Source organism: Pipistrellus hanaki, assembly GCF_964339955.1.
Source record: "Pipistrellus hanaki genome assembly, chromosome: 4".
In the NCBI taxonomy this organism is placed as follows: Eukaryota; Metazoa; Chordata; class Mammalia; order Chiroptera; family Vespertilionidae; genus Pipistrellus; species Pipistrellus hanaki.
This window is the reverse complement of record NC_140506.1, coordinates 89,729,554-89,748,289: the sequence shown is the minus strand read 5'-3', so window position 1 is coordinate 89,748,289 and position 18,736 is coordinate 89,729,554. Positions and strand designations below refer to the sequence as shown.

The 18,736-nt window shown below is 41.3% G+C and overlaps 1 protein-coding gene across 1 annotated transcript in view; it reads left to right on the top strand.

Moving 5' to 3' along the window:
- DNASE1 (deoxyribonuclease 1) overlaps positions 1-18,736 on the top strand; it is a 44,356-nt gene that overhangs the window by 10,185 nt on the left and 15,435 nt on the right. The window contains exon 2 of the mRNA XM_084882478.1: positions 18,054-18,509. The gene's annotated coding sequence lies outside the window, so the exon portion shown is untranslated. The remainder of the gene's footprint in view (positions 1-18,053; positions 18,510-18,736) is intronic.

Genomic DNA, 18,736 nt, shown 5'->3' with positions numbered 1-18,736 from the left:
AAGAAAAAAATATGAAGATAATATAAAAAGCTTCTGAGACAACTTTAAGTGTACTAACATTCGCAGCATGGGGTTGCCAAAAAACAACAAAAACTTCCCTTGCCTGATGAGAGGAAGCAGAGAGAGAGAGAGAGAGAGAGAGAGAGAGAGAGAGAGAGAGAGAGAGAGAGAGAGAGAGAAATAAGAGAGAGAAATAAGATGAATCCAAAGAGGCCCATACCAAGACACATCATAATTACAATATCAAAGGTTAAAGACAATGTTTAAATCAGCAAGAGAAAAGCAGTTTGTTACCTATAAGGGAGCTCCCATAAGACTGTCAGTTGATTTCTCAACAGAAACTTTGCAGGCCAGAAGGGAGTGGCAAGAAATATTCAAAGTGATAAAAAAAAAAAAACAAGGACCGCCGAAACCGGTTTGGCTCAGTGGTAGAGCGTTGGTCTGCGGACTGAGGGGTCCCAGGTTCGATTCCGGTCAAGGGCATGTGCATTGGTTGCGGGCACATCCCCGGTAGGGGGTGTGCAAGAGGCAGCTGGTCGATGTTTCTCTCTCATCGACGTTTCTGGCTCTCTCTCTCCCTTCCTCCTCTCTGTAAAAATATCAATAAAATATATTTTTTTAAAAACAAGGACCTACAACCAAGTCTACTTAGCAAAGTTATCATTTAGAATTGAAGAGCTTACCAAACAAGAAAAAGCTAAAGGAGTTCATCATCACCAAACCAATATTTTAAAAAATGTTAAAATGTCATCTTTAAGAAAAAGAATCCAGCAGTTTCTTCTCAGTGGTGGGCTCTTTTTGGACAGAAGTCTGATCAAGTTTGATGTTTCATAGAGGCTAGAATCCTCTAGGTCTTTCTCCTGGCCTCTTGTACATATATGCTTTTAGGGTGGGTGGAATCCTCCTCAGTTTCAGTAGCTGTCCTCAAAAATGGCTCAAGTGCTTTCAAATGAATACTCTGTGGTTACTTTGGATTTTCATTTCAAGTCTGTCAAGGCATCCTGTTCTTTCCTCTACATTTTCTCACATAGGCACTTATAACACACAGGTGTTATGGCTACATACTTATCTACATTGTCCTCCTATATTGTAGGTGTACAAAATAAATCTACCTGTATTCTTGGGTTTTTTGAGGTCTTACAGATATTTTGTCATCCAGTTTTGTTGTAAATGTTATTTCATGAGCATTTGTTTTTGAAATCTACAATATTTGCTCTCTTATGTGGGGATTTGGGAAGATACAGATTTTATGCTTACACTACAGCCATCTTCAAAGCTCATATATTGAATTTCTTTAAAATAACTTTTTATTGATTTGAGGGAGAGGGAGAGAGAAAGAGAAAAACATCCATGTGAGAGAGAAACATCAATCAGTTGCCTCCCACACTCACCCAACCAGAGATCAAACCCACAATCTGGGCATGTGCCCCGACTGGGAATCCAACTGACAACCTTTTGGTGCATGGAACAACACTCAGCCAACTGAGTCACACTGGCCTGGGCCCATAATATTGATCTTTAAATACACTGCTGATTCAAATTGCACGTGTTATTTTTAAAATATGTTTTGCATCTATGTTCACTGACTTTGGCCAATAGTTTTTTATTTTGTTCTATTGTTCATTTCAGTGTTGTAGTAACTTTGTAGAATTATTTGTATAGTTTTTTAAAAAAAATAATTTCTGTACTTATAAATGATCAGTTTATATAATGTGAGAATAATTTGTTCCTGAAAGTTTCAGAGAACTTTCTCATTAAAACCACCCCAGTTTGATATCTCTTTAAAATAGATCTTTAACTACTTTTTTATTTTATATATAGTAATTGGTCTGTTTAGCCTTTCTAAATCTTCTTGAGGCATTTATAATAGTATTCACCTCCACTGCCAATAATTGGGCTGCCTCTCTGCCTTCAGATCCTCTAACAGTGCTCCCTCATCCTCCAAAGTGAAATCTGGTTCTCTGCACCCTGCTCACAGGATTCTCATCATTCCATTTATATTCATCACGTTGAACTGTTTTTGCCTTACCCCCAATACATTTAGCTTTGCCTTTATGTAATAGAAATGATTGCTCATGTTTAAATGCTTTTATTTTCCTATGTATTGTGGGAGAGAACTTGCTTTGTACAGAAGCTAGCATTATCCAAAGTTTATTGTTTAATACATACCTTGGGGTGGTGATATGTAGTGATGGGAGGGAAGGTAGCAACAGGGGAAGAACAGTTACCCAGCGGCTTCCTGCACACAGTCATCTAGCAGAGCCTCCTGCTGCACCACTCTGCGATTGTGATGAGTGGCTATGTGCCTGGGCTGGCTGGGTATGAGCCCAGGGTAGTTCCAGGTCTCAGTTACACCTCAAGCCCTTGTAGGTAGTACTTACTGATGTGTGTCTCTGTGTTTGTGTGCTCGCACTATCATAACACTGCAGTGAACATCCTCACATCTGCCTCCTTGCCCACATGGGCCAGTGGAATCGTTACCCCTTCATGGACTGTTACCACTTGCTCAGAGAACATGGATGACTCAGGAGGCTTCTCTGCCTCTAGCCTTGAAAGGGACCTGGTAGTGAGTGATGTATATTTAAAAGTCAAAGAGTTCGTATGAGCACTGTCCTGCTGAGGGGTTGGTTATCTCTGACAGATTACTCAGGGCCAATTAATGCAGTTTACCTGAATTTGAAGAGATTCTAGTGTTCTCAACCTCCCATACCTTCTGATACCAAGAGGTAGAGATCAAGAATCTCCTCTGTCACCCTTCTCCCCAACACCTGGGGAATTGGAACTGCTGAGAAGAAATGTGGTGTCTCCCAGGGTCCCAGTATTCTGGAGTGCTGAATGAATGTTTACCACTGATGTCTTCTGCAAGATTCTCCCAGAGATGTCTGGAGCTGTGGTCACAGAGGAGGTACAGTTAGGTGCCCTCTATAAGACTGTCCAGCAGGTGGTAGTGTTAGTTTTTTACACCAGTTGGGCAAATCAGGGTCCCTATTAGTAATAAAGAAAATGGGGGAAGAGTAGATGACAAGGGAAACAAAGGAGTCCCCAAAGAGGTGTGGCTTAGGAGTAGAGAAGTGCTGTCATCAGTGATGACTTTGGCTCTCCTGCTGGTACCTGGGTTATAGGTAGCAATCCCAATACAGCACTCCTCACCTGAAACTCCTGCTCCTTCATCTGCTCCAGTAATGACAGTCAGGCCCTCGCCAGTGTGGTCCCGTGGATAGAGCATCGGCTTGTGGACTGAAGAGTCCTGGGTTCAATTCTGGTCAAGGGCATGTACCTTGGTTGCAGGCTCCTCCACAGCCTGGGCCCTGGTCAGGGCTCTTGCAGGCAACCAATTCATGTTTCTCTCACATTGACATTTCTCTCTGTCCCTCTCCCTCTCTCTCTCTGAAAATCAATGGAAAAATATCCTCTGGTGAGGATTCAAAAATAAAGTGTCAAGCTGAAACTGGTTTGGCTCAGTGGTAGAACGTTGGTCTGCGGACTGAAAGGTCCCGGGTTTGATTATGGTCAGGGGCATGTACCTTGGTTGCTGGCACATCCCCGGTAGGCAGTGTGCAAGAGGCAGCTGATCAATGATTATCTCTCATCGATGTTTCTAACTCTCTATTTCTCTCTCTTCCTCTCTGTAAAAAATCAATAAAATATATTTTATAAATAAATAAATAAATAAAGTGTCAACTTTACCCTTTAAAAAAATGACAATCAGGATAAACATGCCCTTTAACGGAACATACCAGGTGAGAAGTTGTCAGCAGGCTAATTACAGTGTTCATAGATCAAAGAAGGCTCTTTCACCAGAACTGTCACTTCGGTTTGGCTAAGGGTCCTGTTTGTGCTCATAGTCTCAAGCTGTCTCTTAGGCACACAGAGCAGGGCAGAGGGTAACTGAACAGTCAAAACGTTTAGGGGTGCCTGGTCCGGGAGGCTTGGTGATTGAGTGTTGAACTGTGGATCAGGAGGTCATGGTTCAGTTCCAAGACGGCACATACATGGGTTGTGGGCTCAGTCCCCGGTATGGGGCATGCAGGAGGCAGCCAATCAATTCTCATCATTGATGATTCTCTCCCTCTTTCCCTCTGAGATCAATGAAAATATATTTTTTTAAATGTTTAGGGTATTTGACAGTTGTGGTTAATTGTTCATTCATTGAGAACATTTTTGTAACATGATTTAAAGAAAGGGTATTTTTCTTTGTTTTCAAGCCCCATTTTTAAATTGGGTTGTTTGTTTGTTGTTGTTGTTGATGTTGAGTTGTAGGAGTTCTTTATATATTCTGAATACCAGACTCAATAACATAAATGATTTTCAAATATTTTCTCTCACTGTGTGGGCTACCTTTTCACTTTCTTGATAGTATCCTTTGATGCACAAAAAATTTAAATGTTTAAGTCAAATTTATATTTTCTTTGTTGGTTATTTTTATTTCAGGTTCCAATGTTGTGCAGCTTTTACCCTATATTTGCTTCTAAGAATTTTGTGGGGTTTTTTAAATACATTTTATTGATTTTCTTACAGAGAGGAAGGGAGAGAGAGAGAGTTTGAAACATTGATGAGAGGGAAACATCAATCAGCTGCCTCCTGCACACTGGCTCCTGGGAATATGCCTGTAACCAAGGTACATGCCCTTGACCAGAATCGAATCTAGGACGCTTGAGTCCACAGGCCAACGCTCTATCCACTGAGCCAAACCAGTTAGGGCACTTCCAAGAGTTTTATGGTGTAGCTCTTATGTTAAGGTCTTTGTCGATTTTAAGTTAATTTTTGTTATAGAATGTGGCAAAGATCTAACTTTATTCTTTTGCATCTGGATATCTGGGTTTGATTCTGGTCAAGGGCATATACCTTGGTTGCAGGCTTCTCCCCTTCTCAGTACCATTTGTACTACTTCCATTCCATTGTTATCAGAAGAGTCACTTTCGGATTAAAATCGTTTTTCTTGAAATAAAAAAAAAAAGACACTTTCTGTTTGTCATGTGCCACTTAACAATGGGAATATTTTATGAGAAATGCGTCAATAGGCAATTTCAACATTGTGTGAACCTCATAGACTGTACTTACCCAAACTTAGATGGTGTAGCCTACTGCACACCTAGACTATCTAGTGAAATAGCCTATTCCTCTTAGGCTACAAACCTGTACAGGATGTTACTGCACAAAACAATATGAGATTAAATCAAGCACAAGAGAAAGCAATGCAGGAAAGAGATATGGTAAGCCTGTGATATATGAGGCCATTGCTGGCTAACATGGCCTGCTGATTTACAGAATTTTTTTTATGTGTAGAAAGGGTACACAAAATAATGATTAAAAGTACAGCGTATTAGATACATAAACCAGTAACTCATCAAGTATTACATACTTTACATAACTGGATATGCTATACTTTTATTTTTTTAAAAGGTCTGATATACCTCAAATTTTAATAAAAAGCCCTATACTCACATTTGCTACTAAAAATTGAAAGAGCACATAAAAAAATGTGTTACAACTCATTTGTAAGGGTTATGCCTAAATTGACTCCATGTCATAATTCTCAAAGATAGTATCAGAAGGCAATGTAATAGGCAATAACTACAGCTACATTTAAGTCTTGGGCTTCCTGATTGAATCATTAACTTGGTATGGCATGTCATAACTTCAGTCAGCCTTCCAATCCTTTCTCGCAACCTTTCTTTCGAGACACTTGCCACTATCCTCACTCCATGTCTCCTTGTGTGGCGCATGCCTTGATTTAACCCCAGTCCTGCTGTCTTGCTTTTGGGGTGAATGTTTTGGTGGAAGGGAAGGGAATTTGGTACTAGGATTGAGAGTCAAGTTACTGAGGTCCTTTGCTAGTACTTTTGAGACAGCTGAGTGCCAGCTGAATCTTCTTCACCGGCGTCTGAAAAAAGTCCCGGGTTGAGAATGAGTTAACCTTCTTTGGTGAGTCCATTGGAAGGCTAGTCATAGCCTGAAGTTCCTCTGTGATTCCATCCCCAAAGAGTTCAAGCAGAAGGTGATGCTCAGAACTCTCAAATTGCTAAAAGTAGCCCAGAAAGGACCCTATAGCCCCAAAACAGAAAATCCCAATTTTTTACCTGAGCTATACTTTTATTCGCCTGGAAGTACAGTGGTTTTGTTTACACCAGCATTACCGCAAACAGGTGAATAATGTTGTGCTACAAGCTTATGTCACTAGGAAATAAGAATTTTTCAGTTTCATTATAATCTTGTGGGATCACTATTATTGACCAGAACATTGTTATACTGTACATGGCTGTATTTCAATCTTTTTATATTTATTAAAAACTTCTCTTGCCGAAACTGTTTGGCTCAGTGGATAGAGCGTTGGCCTGCAGACTGAAGGATTCTGGGTTCGATTCCGGTCAAGGGCATGTACCTTGGTTATGGGCACATCCCCGGTGGGGGTTGTGCAGGAGGCAGCTGATTGATGTTTCTCTCATCGATGTTTCTAGCTCTCTCTCTCCCTTCCTCTCTGTAAAAAATCAATAATATATATATATATACATATATATATATTTTTTTTAAACTTCTCTGGTTTAATATATGGTATATCCTGGAGAATATTCTATATGCACTTGAGAAAATGTGTATTCTACTGTCATTGGGTGGAGTGTCCTGTATATGCCTGTTAGGTCCAATTGATCTATCTTGTTTTTCCATTACATTGTTTCCTTATTAAGCTTCTTTTTGGTTGTTCATTATTATAGAGCTGTATATTTTTCCTTTTAATTCTCTCAATGTTGGTTTCATATATTTTGGAGTTCTGATATTTGCTGCAAATATATTTATATTACTGTTATATCTCCTTGATAAAGCAAACCTTTTATCATAATTTTTTTCATGTCTTTGTCTCTTGTAACAGTATTTACTTAAAGCTATTCTGCTGGTACTAGTATAGAACCACTCCAGCTCTTTTTTAATAGTGTTATTTGTGTGGAATATCTTTTTCTGTCATTCCACTTTCAACCTATCTGTGAGTTTAGATCTCAAGTGTGTGCCTTGTCCACAACATATACTTGGAATGTGGTTTTAATCCATTCTGCCAATTTGTGCCTTTTGATTGGGGAAATTAATCTATTTACATTTAACATAATTATCAATAAGAACTTACTTTTGCATTTTGTTATTTGTTTTCTGAATGTCTTATAGCTTTTTTCTTAATTCATCCATTACTATCTTCTTTTGTGTCTAGTTGATTTTTGATGGTGATATTCTGATTCCTTTCTCACTTCCTTTTGTGTATATCCTCTATATTTTCTTTGTGGTTACCATGGAGATTACAGATAACATCCCAAAGCTTAGCCTAAATTGTATTGATATCAACCAACTTCAATAGCTCACAAAAACTCTTACTTCTATATAGCTCTGTCTTTGCCCCACTTTAGATTATTTATGTCACAAATTACATACTTACACATAGTGTGCCCACTAATGTGGATTTATAATTATTTTTATGCATTTGTCTATTAAATCCTGTAGGATATAAAAAGTGGAGCTTCAGATCAAAATTACAATAATATTGGTGTTTACATTAGTCAATGGAGTTATAGCGTGTGTTACGTACTATTGAATTGGCTCTGACTCCTGGCTACCCTAGAAATGGCTGGTCTTGCTTTCATTTTTTAAAAAAATATTTTTATTGATTTCAAAGAGGAAGAGAGAGGGAGAGATAGAAACATCAATAGGTTGCTTCCTGCACTCCCCCAACTGGGGACTGAGGCCACAAACCAGGCATGTGCCCTGACCAGGAATGGAACCATGACCTCTTGTTCATTGGTCAATGCTCAACACGGAACCACACTGGTCGGGCTTGCTTTCATTCTTTGTCCATGTTTTCCTTTAGCTCTTTGGCAATACTTAAGACAGCTGTTTTAAAGTCTTTGTCTAATAAAGTATTTATCAATGTTTGTGCTTCCTCAGAAATGGTTTTTGCCATGTCATATTGTTTTTTTGAATGAGACATGTTTTCTGGTTTCTTTGTATGTTTTTCGTTGAAAATTAGGTATTTGAAAAAAACAACAACCAGCTCTCCATATCCTTTCAAACTGATGCCATGCCTGGGAAGTCCTTCAGTGATTTGCTTGATTTGCTCTGAGCCCACAAATTAGCTCCAGGTGAAAGGTTAAGGTCTTCTCTGGTCTTTTCTGAGAATATGTTTGCTTGGGTTTGTGTGTGGCTTTTTCAATTCTTTTATATACATGGCTAGAAACATTAATTACCCAAAGAGTCTCTTCTCCAGCTTCTTTTTGTGGCCTTACATTGTCTATTACAATATACAATATATCTCCACTTATAAACTCCTGTTCCAGATGGCTGAGAGTCTTTGTTCTTCCCGTAGCTTTCACAATTAATGTCTGCTGCTTTTCTCTTCCTGAGATCCAAGTTAGATGAGACAGAGGTCAGACAACCCAAGATGGGTTAGAACTGTGGTCGGCAAACTGCGGCTTGCACGCCACATGCGACTCTTTGGCCCCTTGAGTATGGCTCTTCCACAAAATACCACGGCCTGGGTGACTGTATTTTGAAGAAGTGGCATTAGAAGAAGTTTAAGTTTAAAAAATTTGGCTCTCAAAAGAAATTTCAATTGTTGTACTATTGATATTTGGCTCTGTTGACTAATGCATTTGCAGACCACTGGGTTAGAACATTGCAAATAAGATCTCCCCTATTCCCTCTTGTTTGAAGGAGGTAATTGGTTGCTGCCCCTCTAGACCAGCAGCCAACTTTTTGGACCTCAGGGACCACCAGTGGTCCTTGGGCCACCAGTTGGTGACTTCTGCTCTAGACCAAGACAGTGCCATGCCAGGGAGGGTTGGCATTAATTGGGCATTTACTTGACTTACATAGAGATTGGACTATTTTTCAGATCTCCAGTAAGGTTAGTTCAGCCAGTGTTGGATGGTTGTTTTTTTCTGTTGTCTTCTTGGGAACAAGGGCTTGGAGCTTCCTAGTCATCCATTTTGCTGGTGTCATTCCTTAACTGTATGTTTTCTATAGATGGTCTATTGTCATGTTGAGGAGGTTCCTTCCTATTCCTAGTATACTGAGTTTTTTTGTGTGTATTTTTTTTTTTAAATGACATGGGTATTGAATTTTGTTAAGTGTATCTCCTGCAGTCTCTTAATATGATATGGTTCTTCTTCTTTGGCTTGTTAATGTGATGACTTATTTTTGAATCATCCTGTGGTAAATTCTACTTGGTTGTGATAGATAATTATTTTTATACATTGCTTGGATTAAAATTGTTTATATTTTGTTGAGGATTTTTGTATGTATATTCATGAAAGATATTAATGTTTTCCTTTTTTAGAATGTCTTTGTTTGGTTTGGGTATTAAGGTAATGCAGAGCAGAATGAGTTGGGAAGTATTTTCTCTGCTTTTTTCTTCAGAAAGAGAGTGTAGAGAATTGGTATAACATGTTAAATTTTGGAGGAACCCACCTGGGTGTGAGGGAAGAGACGATAAGGTTATTGTTGATTCAGTTTTTTTAGTAGATATAGGCCTATTCAGATTATCTGTTTCTGCTTGTATGAGTTTTGGTTGATTGTGCTTCCCAGGAATTTTAGAAGGGGAAGAAGAAGAAAAAGGTAAAGATAAAAATTATGAACAACAAATTGATATCTATCAATAAGTGAATCTGCAAATCAAGTGAATAAAAAATCTGATGAACAGAATAAACTGGTGAATATAATAGAATCAGGGACATAGAAAGGGAATGGACTGACAATTCTCTGAGGGGTGAGGGAAGAGACTACAAAAATTCTACACCAATGGATGAGGACAGTGGGAGGGGGGTAAGGGCCTGGGGTGGGGTGGCACCAGATGGAAGCGAGCTATTAGGGGGTGGGGGGGAGGAACAACTGTAATAATCTGAGCAAAAAAAAAATTATTAATAAAAAAATTAAAAACAACAACAACCAACAAACAGTTTACCTGAGGATAGGCCTTAACAAAGATACTCTGGGCATATCTCAAAATGGCTACTTTTCCCTTCCCCCTGCCAGAAGCACAAGGGTGTTTTGTTTTGTTTTGTTTTTTCTTTGACTTCCACTGTGAAAACTTGGTGGGGCTCCTGGAGGCAAAACTCACAAAAGTATGAGGGTCCCCCTAATGGACCCTCCTGAAACTTTATTAACTCTCAAACTAAACTTGTCCACACTGAGCCTCTAGCAGTTCATCATTTATACTTTGATTTTTTCTGCAGTTTCTGCCTTGAATGCCTGCTTCAGTAGGCCGTGATTCTTTGTATCTGCTTGTCTTTTTCTCCAGTTGCTTGGGTGGTGTCTTGTCCTGTGACCTCAATTCTCTGATGGATCTAAAAAGAGTTGTTGTCTTCTGTTTGTTCAGCCTTTTTCTTGGTGACAGCTTCCAAGTTATTTACATGCGAGATTAGGAAATGAAAGTCCCTTGCCTTTATTTACTTATTTATTTTTTTAAATATTAAAGTATAGTTGGTATACAATATTATGTTAGTTTCAGGTGTGTAGCATAGTGATTCTGATGTGATTGCCACAATAAGTCTATTAAACAATCATCTCCCACTGGACAAACTTATTATGATATTGTTGACATAGTTCTGGTGTATACATTACTTCCCCTCGGCTTGTTTATTTTATAACTGGAGTTTTGTACCTCTTATCCACCTTTACCTTTTTATCCTTCCCCCTTCCTCTTCCCCTCTGGTAACCTCAATTTGTTCTCTTTATCTGTGTGTCTGTTTCTGTTTTGTTTTGTTTATTCATTTAGTTTTGAATATATATATATATATATATATATATATATATATATATATAATTTAATTTAATTTAATTTAATTTATTTTTTTAGTGAAAGAGGAAGGCAGAGGGGGAGAGAGAAAAACATCAATGTAAGAGAGAAGCATCAATTGGTTTCCTCCTGTACCCATCCCAACCAGGGACTGAACCAGCAACCTGGACAAGTACCCTTAGTGGGAATTGAACCCTGACCTTTTGGTGCATATGACAACATTCAGCCAACGGAGCCACACCATCCAGGGCAATAAGTATGGCACAACCCTAGTATGAAATTTTAAAAAAATAAAGGTGACATTCCATTGTCCCCTTTATTAAAGCAGAAGTCTCTTGTTCTTATTTATCTACACTAATAAAAGAGAAACATGCAAATTGACCATTCCTCCGCTACACCCACCAGCCAAACAGTGAGTATGCAAATCAACCCAACAAAGATGGGGGTTGATTTGCATACACAGGCACAGAGTGAAGACTGAAGATAGCATAGAAGGAAGCCAAGTGCTGCCGATGGGAGTGAAGCTGTGGAGAAGGGAGCGAGGCATAGGAGACGGGAGGGGTAGCAAGGCAGCTTCGCTCTGGCCGCAGGAAGCTCAATTCATCTTGCAATGGGCCTCTAGTCTGTACATAATGTGCTTTTTTAGCCTGGCTGCTTTTAAGATTTCTTTTCTTTTTTTATTATTTTTTTAATTTTATTTTATAATAAATCTTTATTGTTCAGATTATTACAGGTGTTCCTTTTTCCCCCCTCTTCCCCCATAGCTCCCCTCCACCTGATCCCCAACTCCACCCTATGCCCTTACCCCCCGCCCCTGTCTTTATCCATATATAATAAGATTTTTGTCCAGTCTCTTCCCTCACCCCTCAAACTCCCTTCCCCCTGAGAATTGTTAGTCCAATCCCTTTCTATGTCCCTGATTCTATTATATTCACTAGTCCATTTTGTTCTTCAGATTTTTTAAAAATATATATATTTTATTGATTTTTTACAGAGAGGAAGAGAGAGGGATAGAGAATTAGAAACATCGATGAGAGAGAATCATCGAACAGCTGCCTTTTGCACACCCCCTAACTGGGGATGTGCTCGCAACCAAGGTACATGCCCTTGACCGGAATCGAACCTGGGACCTTTCAGTCCCCAGGCCAATGCTCTATCCACTGAGCCAAACCGGTTTTGGCTGTTCTTCAGATTCTTTATTCACTTGATTTTTAGGTTCACTTGTTGGTAGGTATGTATTTTATGTCTTTTTGTTGCTCATAATTTTTACCTTTACTTTTTTCTTCTTCTTCCTCTCCTTAAAGAATACCCTTCAGCATTTCATGTAATTCTGGTTTGGTGTTGATGAACTCCTTTAACTTTTTCTTGTCTGTGAAGCTCTTTATCTGACCTTCAATTCTGAATGATAGCTTTGCTGGGTAGAGTAATCTTGGTTGTAGGTTCTTGTTGTTCATCATTTTGAATATTTCTTGCCACTCCCTTCTGGCCTGCATAGTTTCTGTTGAGAAATCAGCTGACAGTGGTATGGGTGTTCCCTTGTAGGTGACTAGCTGTTTTTCTCTTGCTGCTTGTAAGATTCTCTTTGTCTTTTGCCCTTGGCATTTTAATTATGATGTTTCTTGGTGTGTTCCTCCTTGGATTCCTCTTGTTTGGGGTTCTGAATGCTTCCTGAACTTGTAAGTCTATTTCTTTTACCAGGTAGGGAAAGTTTTCTGTCATTATTTCTTCCTTTAAGCCTTCAATATCCTGCTCGCTCTCCTCTGGCACCCCAAAAATCCGGATGTTGATACGTTTTAAGCAGTCCCGAAGGCTCCTTACACTATCCTCACACTTTTGGGTTCTTCTTTCTTTCTGCCTCTCTGGTTGGGTGATTTTTTTCTTCCTTATATTCCAAATCTTTGGTTTGATTCTTAAGGTACGTTGATCTATAGTTGAGTTTCTGTATATTCTTTATTTCAGAGATTGTATGCTTAATTTCTGACTGGTCCTTTTCCATTTTTTTGGTATTCTCTTTAAGGTCCTTGAAGGTCTCACCAAGCTTCTTGGAGGTCTCATCAAGTTTCTCAAAGGTTTTTAGAAGATTCTTGAGTAATCTTATAAATGTGATTCTGAACTCTGTGTTGTCCAGTAATTTACTTTCCTCCATCTTTCCCATTCGTGACATGTTTCTGTGTCTCCTCATTTTGGCTGATGGAGTGGCTTTGTGAGGTAGGTGACCTATAGGGTCCAGTAGTTCAGCTTCCCCAATCACCTGAGGTGGTCGCTTTTGGTATATCCCTTTGTGGGCTGAGTGCAAAGTTTGGTGTAAGTAAGCCTTGATTGCTGTTGGTACACTGGGAGGAATTGATCTCCAGGCCAATTGTCTGTGAGGACCCGCTCTGTCTATAAAGGAAGAATTGCACTGGAGACACGGTTTATTTCAGTGGGGCTTTGGTGCTCACTGAGCCTGTCTCCCAAATGCGTCACTTATGGGTGTGAGTGGTTGAAATTGACCACTAGGAACACTGGCTTCTGGATCTCCAATGGGATTCAATTCAGCCACCCTGCAGGAGCTACAGCGAGAATTACAGTTTTCTCCTGTTTGCTTGGGACTTGGCAGTTTTGTTGCTGGAGCTGCAGTTTATATCTGGTTAAGCTGCCTCAATACAGGCCATTCATATGTAAAAGCAGCTGTGTGGTGCCTGGGCGGGTCTGTAGAATGTGTGGGCGGGGCCTCAGGGTGGGGTGGGGTCTCAGGACCTCACTAGGTTGGGGCGTGGCTAACAGCAATGGCTGCCGTCAGCAGTCCCTCTGTTTCCAAGTCCCCACTTCCCTGCGATCCAGCGCAGTAAACAATGATTGCTGTGCTCTCCTCTGCAAGAGTTGCCTTCACTTTCAAACCCAGTGGCCGACCAAGCAGCTTCTCCCTGTAGGCGTCTGGGTCCCCCACGTGACCCAGAAACTGGATTTCAAAGTGATTGGGAGCTTGTTTTCTTTCGGGTTGAAAAGAAAAGCCTCGCGCCCAGTCGCTGCCACCAGTCCAATTCGCCACCAGCCCTATTCCCGTGCCTCCGTACCTAGGCTCCTCAGCTTTTCAGCGCTTGCGCTCCTTTCTCTTTCAGCCAGCCTTCCCGTGGTTTTGGATGATAGGTCTCCTTTATATTAGTTTTAATTTTTAAATTGTTTTGCGAGCGGCAGACCAGTTGCTTACCTACGCCGCCATCTTGGTTTCTCCTCGAAACAAACCTAAGATTTCTTTTTTTCTTTTCTTTTTTTTTTTTTTTTTAAATTGTATTTTATTGATTTTTTTACAGAGAGGAAGGGAGAAGGATAGATAGTTAGAAACATTGATGAGAGAGAAACATCGACCAGCTGCCTCCTGCACACCCCCTATTGGGGATATGCCCGCAACCAAGGTACATGCCCTTGACCGGAATCGAACCTGGGACCTTCCAGTCCACAGGCTGATGCTCTATCCACTGAGCCAAACCGGTTTCGGCCTAAGATTTCTTTTTGAATACTAGTTTTTAACAACTTGCTTATGATATGCCTTGGTGTTGATTTCTTTCTTTTTTTTTTCCATTCCACATTTTTAAAATTTTTATTTTATTAATTTATTTACTTATTTTTAATATGTTTTTTTATATTTTATTGGGTTTTTTTACAGAGAGGAAGGGAGAGGGATAAAGAGTTAGAAACATCGATGAGAGAGAAACATTGATCAGCTGCTTTCTGCACACTCCCTACTGGGGATGTGCCCGAAACCAAGGTACATGCCCTTGACCAGAATCAAACCTGGGACCCTTCAGTCCACAGGTTCGATGCTCTATCCACTGAACCAAACTGGTTAGGGCTATTTTTAATATTTTTACTGATTTCAGAGAGGAAGGGAGAGGGAGAGATAGAAACATCAATGATGAGAGAGAACCATTGACTGACTGCCTTCTGCATGCCCCCTACTGAGGATCAAGCCCGTAACCTGAGCATTTGCCCTCAATGGGACCCTCTAGTCTGCAGGCCAACGCTCAATCCACTTAGCCAAACCAGCCAGGGATGGATGGATGGATGGATTGATTGATTTTATTTATTTATATATATATATTTTATTTTTTATTTTTTTTACAGAGAGGAAGGGAGAGGGATAGAGAGTTAGAAAAATTTATGAGAGAGAAACATCGATCAGCTGCCTCCTGCATGCCCCCCACTGGGTATGTGCCCTTGACCAGAATCGAAGCTGGGACCCTTCAGTTCCCAGGCCAACGCTTTATCCACTGAGCCAAACCAGCTAGGGCTGATTTTTTTTTTTTTTTTAATATTTTTAAAAATACTTCATTGTTGAAAGTATTACATAAGTCTCCTTTTTCCCCTCATTGACTTTTCCCAGTCCACTTCTGCCCTCTTAGTATTGATTTCTTGAGGGTTTTTTTTTTTTCTGCTTGAGTTTTATTAATCCTCTTAAATCTATGTATGTGTAGTTTCCATCATATTTAGGAAATTTTTCTTATTTTTTTCAGATGTTGTTTCTGTCTCTCTATTGCTCTTCTTCTTCTGGGACTCTAGTTTCATGCACATTGGATTCCTTGATAATATCTGGTGCTTTGCCCCCAGACCCTCTCTGTGCTTTATTTGAATAGTTTCATTTTCCATGTCTTTGAACTCTGATCTTTTCTTTTTCAGTGTTTGATGTTAATCTGATAATGTGTATGTTTTCATTTCAGATATTGTTTATTTCATCTGCATAAGTTCTAAGGTTTGGGTTTATACCTTCCATGATTTCATCAAACACTACCTTCCTAATATATGAAGAATATATAGTATAATATCTGTTTTATTGCCCTTGTCTGCTGGTTCCCTTATCTCTGTCATTTTTAGGTCAGTTCCTATTCACTGATTTTTCTTATAGTCATGGTTCACATTTTATCTTTTTTGCATATCTGACACAGTAGTTATCAATCCACCCTCCATTGCCTACTTGTAATACTAGAACATTTCTCCTTTGTCAGCTAGACTGGTGCTAACCTGCCAGTGGAGGGTGCTGGAAGGGAAAAGTCCTCTTTTCCTGGTTCTGTGTGCTTTGCTTGTTACTGTTCTGTGATGTGGACTAACATTGGAACACATGGGGGTGCTCACTCCGGTGTTTCCATGGCACTTTTCTCTGGCGGCTTCCTAGCTACAAATTCAGCAGCACTCACAGATGCCAGCAGTGAGGTTACTTATATATCTGGAAGGGGACAGGCACTGCCAGGCAAGTTCCATGGAAACCCCAGCTGGCCTCCCGGTAGCTTTCTGGTGAGGTCATCAGCACCTCCACCCTGGTGGCATCCTAACACTCTTCGCAGACAGCTTCCCAGCTAAGTTTGTCATCCTAGCACAGGGGTCCTCAAACTTTTTAAAGTGGGGGCCAGATCACGGTCCCTCAGAGAGCTATGTGAACTACTAATTCCTACTGTAACACCTCGGCTGCGCTCACTGCCCAAAAAACCTGGCGGGCCGGATCAGACTCCTCTGCGGGCCGCATGTGGCCCGCGGGCCGTAGTTTGAAGACCCCTGTAGGTGGTTGTTACCCCTCGGCCTTGGTTTTGGAGAGCCATTGGATTTCCATCCAGTGGGCTGTGACCACCCCTCTCTCAGGTTGGAATCCTTCCCTTGGGTAGCTCTCTTCACCCTAGGCCAGTGCTCAGCAAACTCATTAGTCAACAGAGCCAAATATCAATAGTACAATGATTGAAATTTCTTTTGAGAGCCAAATTTTTTAAACTTAAACTTCTTCTAATGCCACTTCTTCAAAATAGACTCGCCCAGGCCGTGGTATTTTGTGGAAGAGCCACACTCAAGGGGCCAAAGAGCCGCATGTGGCTAGCAGAGCTGCAGTCTGCCAACCATGGCCCTAGGATATTCTGTAGAGTTCTCTTTTGTTCCCTTTTAGTTAATTCCCTATAAATAGTTAATAATGCTTTTTTTTAAAAAATATATTTTATTGATTTTTTACAGAGAAAAAGGGAGAGGGATGGAAAGCTAGAAACATCGATGAGAGAGAAACATCTACCAGCTGCCTTCTGCACACCTACTGAGGATGTGCCCGCAACCAATGTACATGCCCTTGACCGGAATCAAACCTGGGACCTTTCAGTCCGCAGGCCGATGCTCTATCCACTGAGCCAAACCGGTTTCAGCAATAATTCTTTATATTAACTTCCATTGTTTAAAATACTGTGTGATTTCTGTGGCCTGGCTGAGCCCTGATAGCCATGGCCATTTTATTGTGGAATACTGGATACTGTGAATTTATGTTGTTAGTTGCTGGGTTGCTGGGTTTTGTTATTTCTTCAAATAGTTTGAATTTTGGTCTGGCATGCAGTTCAGTTCCTTGGCATCAGTTGGTCCTTACAGGCTTGCTTGTGAGCTTTGTTAGGGTGGGTCCAGAGCTGCCTTCGGTCCATGGCTGATTGAGCCCCATTGTGAAGGGGGATGCCCTTCTAGGGATTCTACCCAATCCCCTGTGGATTGGGAGGGCTTTCCACATGGCTGTGGGAACACAAAGGATTCCCATCGCTCTGTGAGCTCTGGCAATTTTCTGTCTGCTCATTTCCATGGATTCTTGCCTGGTCCTTGTGCGTGGTTTCTCTCACACAAGTACAGACCTGTCCTCAGCTGAAGACTCAAGGCACCCTCTGTAGATCCTGGAGCTGTTGTCTGTGCATCCCCATCCCCTAACACTCTGTCTCACATTCTAGCTACTGGGCCTCCGTGACCTCCTGCCTCTCCTTCCGGGAGATGGCTGGTCTGACTTTTCCCTCCTTACGCTGCAGCCTGGGAACCAGCTCGGCCATAGCTGGGACAGTCATAGGGCTCAGTCTGCGGTTCCCCTTCTCTTGGGGAATCGCTGTTCTGCACTGGTGTTCAGGGACTAAGAACATGTATCATTTCTTGTCCAGTTTTACCATTGTTCAGGGTCCCTTTTACTCTAAAATGAATGCATACCTGGCTGGCATGGCTCGGTGGTTGATCGTTGACCTATGGACCAGGAGGTCACAGTTTGATTCCTGGTTGAGGCACATCCCCAGTGTGGGGTGTGGGAAGCAGCGATCAATCGTTCTCTCTCATCATTGATGTTTCTGTCTCGTCCTCTCCCTTCCTCTCTGAAATCAATAAAAATGTATTTTAAAAATAAAACGAGGTCATAAACAAATTATCAAAAAATGGAACAGCCTGTCAGGAGTTTGATGATATTTTAGAACATGTGGTGCCTTCTGGCTAGTATGATTGACATTAACACTCCCTTTTTTCTTTTATTAACCAGTCACTGTATGAATTGGGAACAGCAGGATGGCACAGCAAGCTCATCTTTTACCAGCTTCAAAGGCTATCATTGGTGGGCTGAGGTACCTGTGTGGATTACAGCCTTCTCACAGGAGCCCAAGTGAGGAAAGGAACAGATCACCCATGAACTGGCAGACAGAACCTCCCTCCGCACTGCCTCCATGGCCACCATGACTCCAGGAGTCTCCAGATGACGGGGAAACTGGACCAATAAGACGCCTACTCCTAGCCATTCTGCCTTGGTCAGAGGACCAGGTTGAAGAGCACTGAGTTGGACTCATCCCTGGCTTCCTGCGGCCATCTCTGCTTCTCTGTCCATGGCTATCGCTGGTTGAAGTGGCTGGTGGTGGCCAGTGCTGCCCTCCTACACCTCCATGCTTGGGGCAGCTGTGCTTTCACCTGGGCCTCCCAGAGTCTGGAAAGTCAGCCTCACAAGGTGAGTGGAGTGTAAAAGTGGGGTGAGAACCAGGGCTGCTCCCCAGAGCCTGGAGCTTGCAATTCCCAAGGAGGTCAAAGTCTGTAGCTGCCTTTCCTGGTCTCCTCCTATGGGCACCTTCTCGTTTCCACAGCTGGGACTCTGCATCTCAGGCGCCTCCCTGGGGCAATGCCAGACCTCTGGGTGGAGAATGGAGGCAGGGCCCTGTGTGTGCCCACCATCAGGGG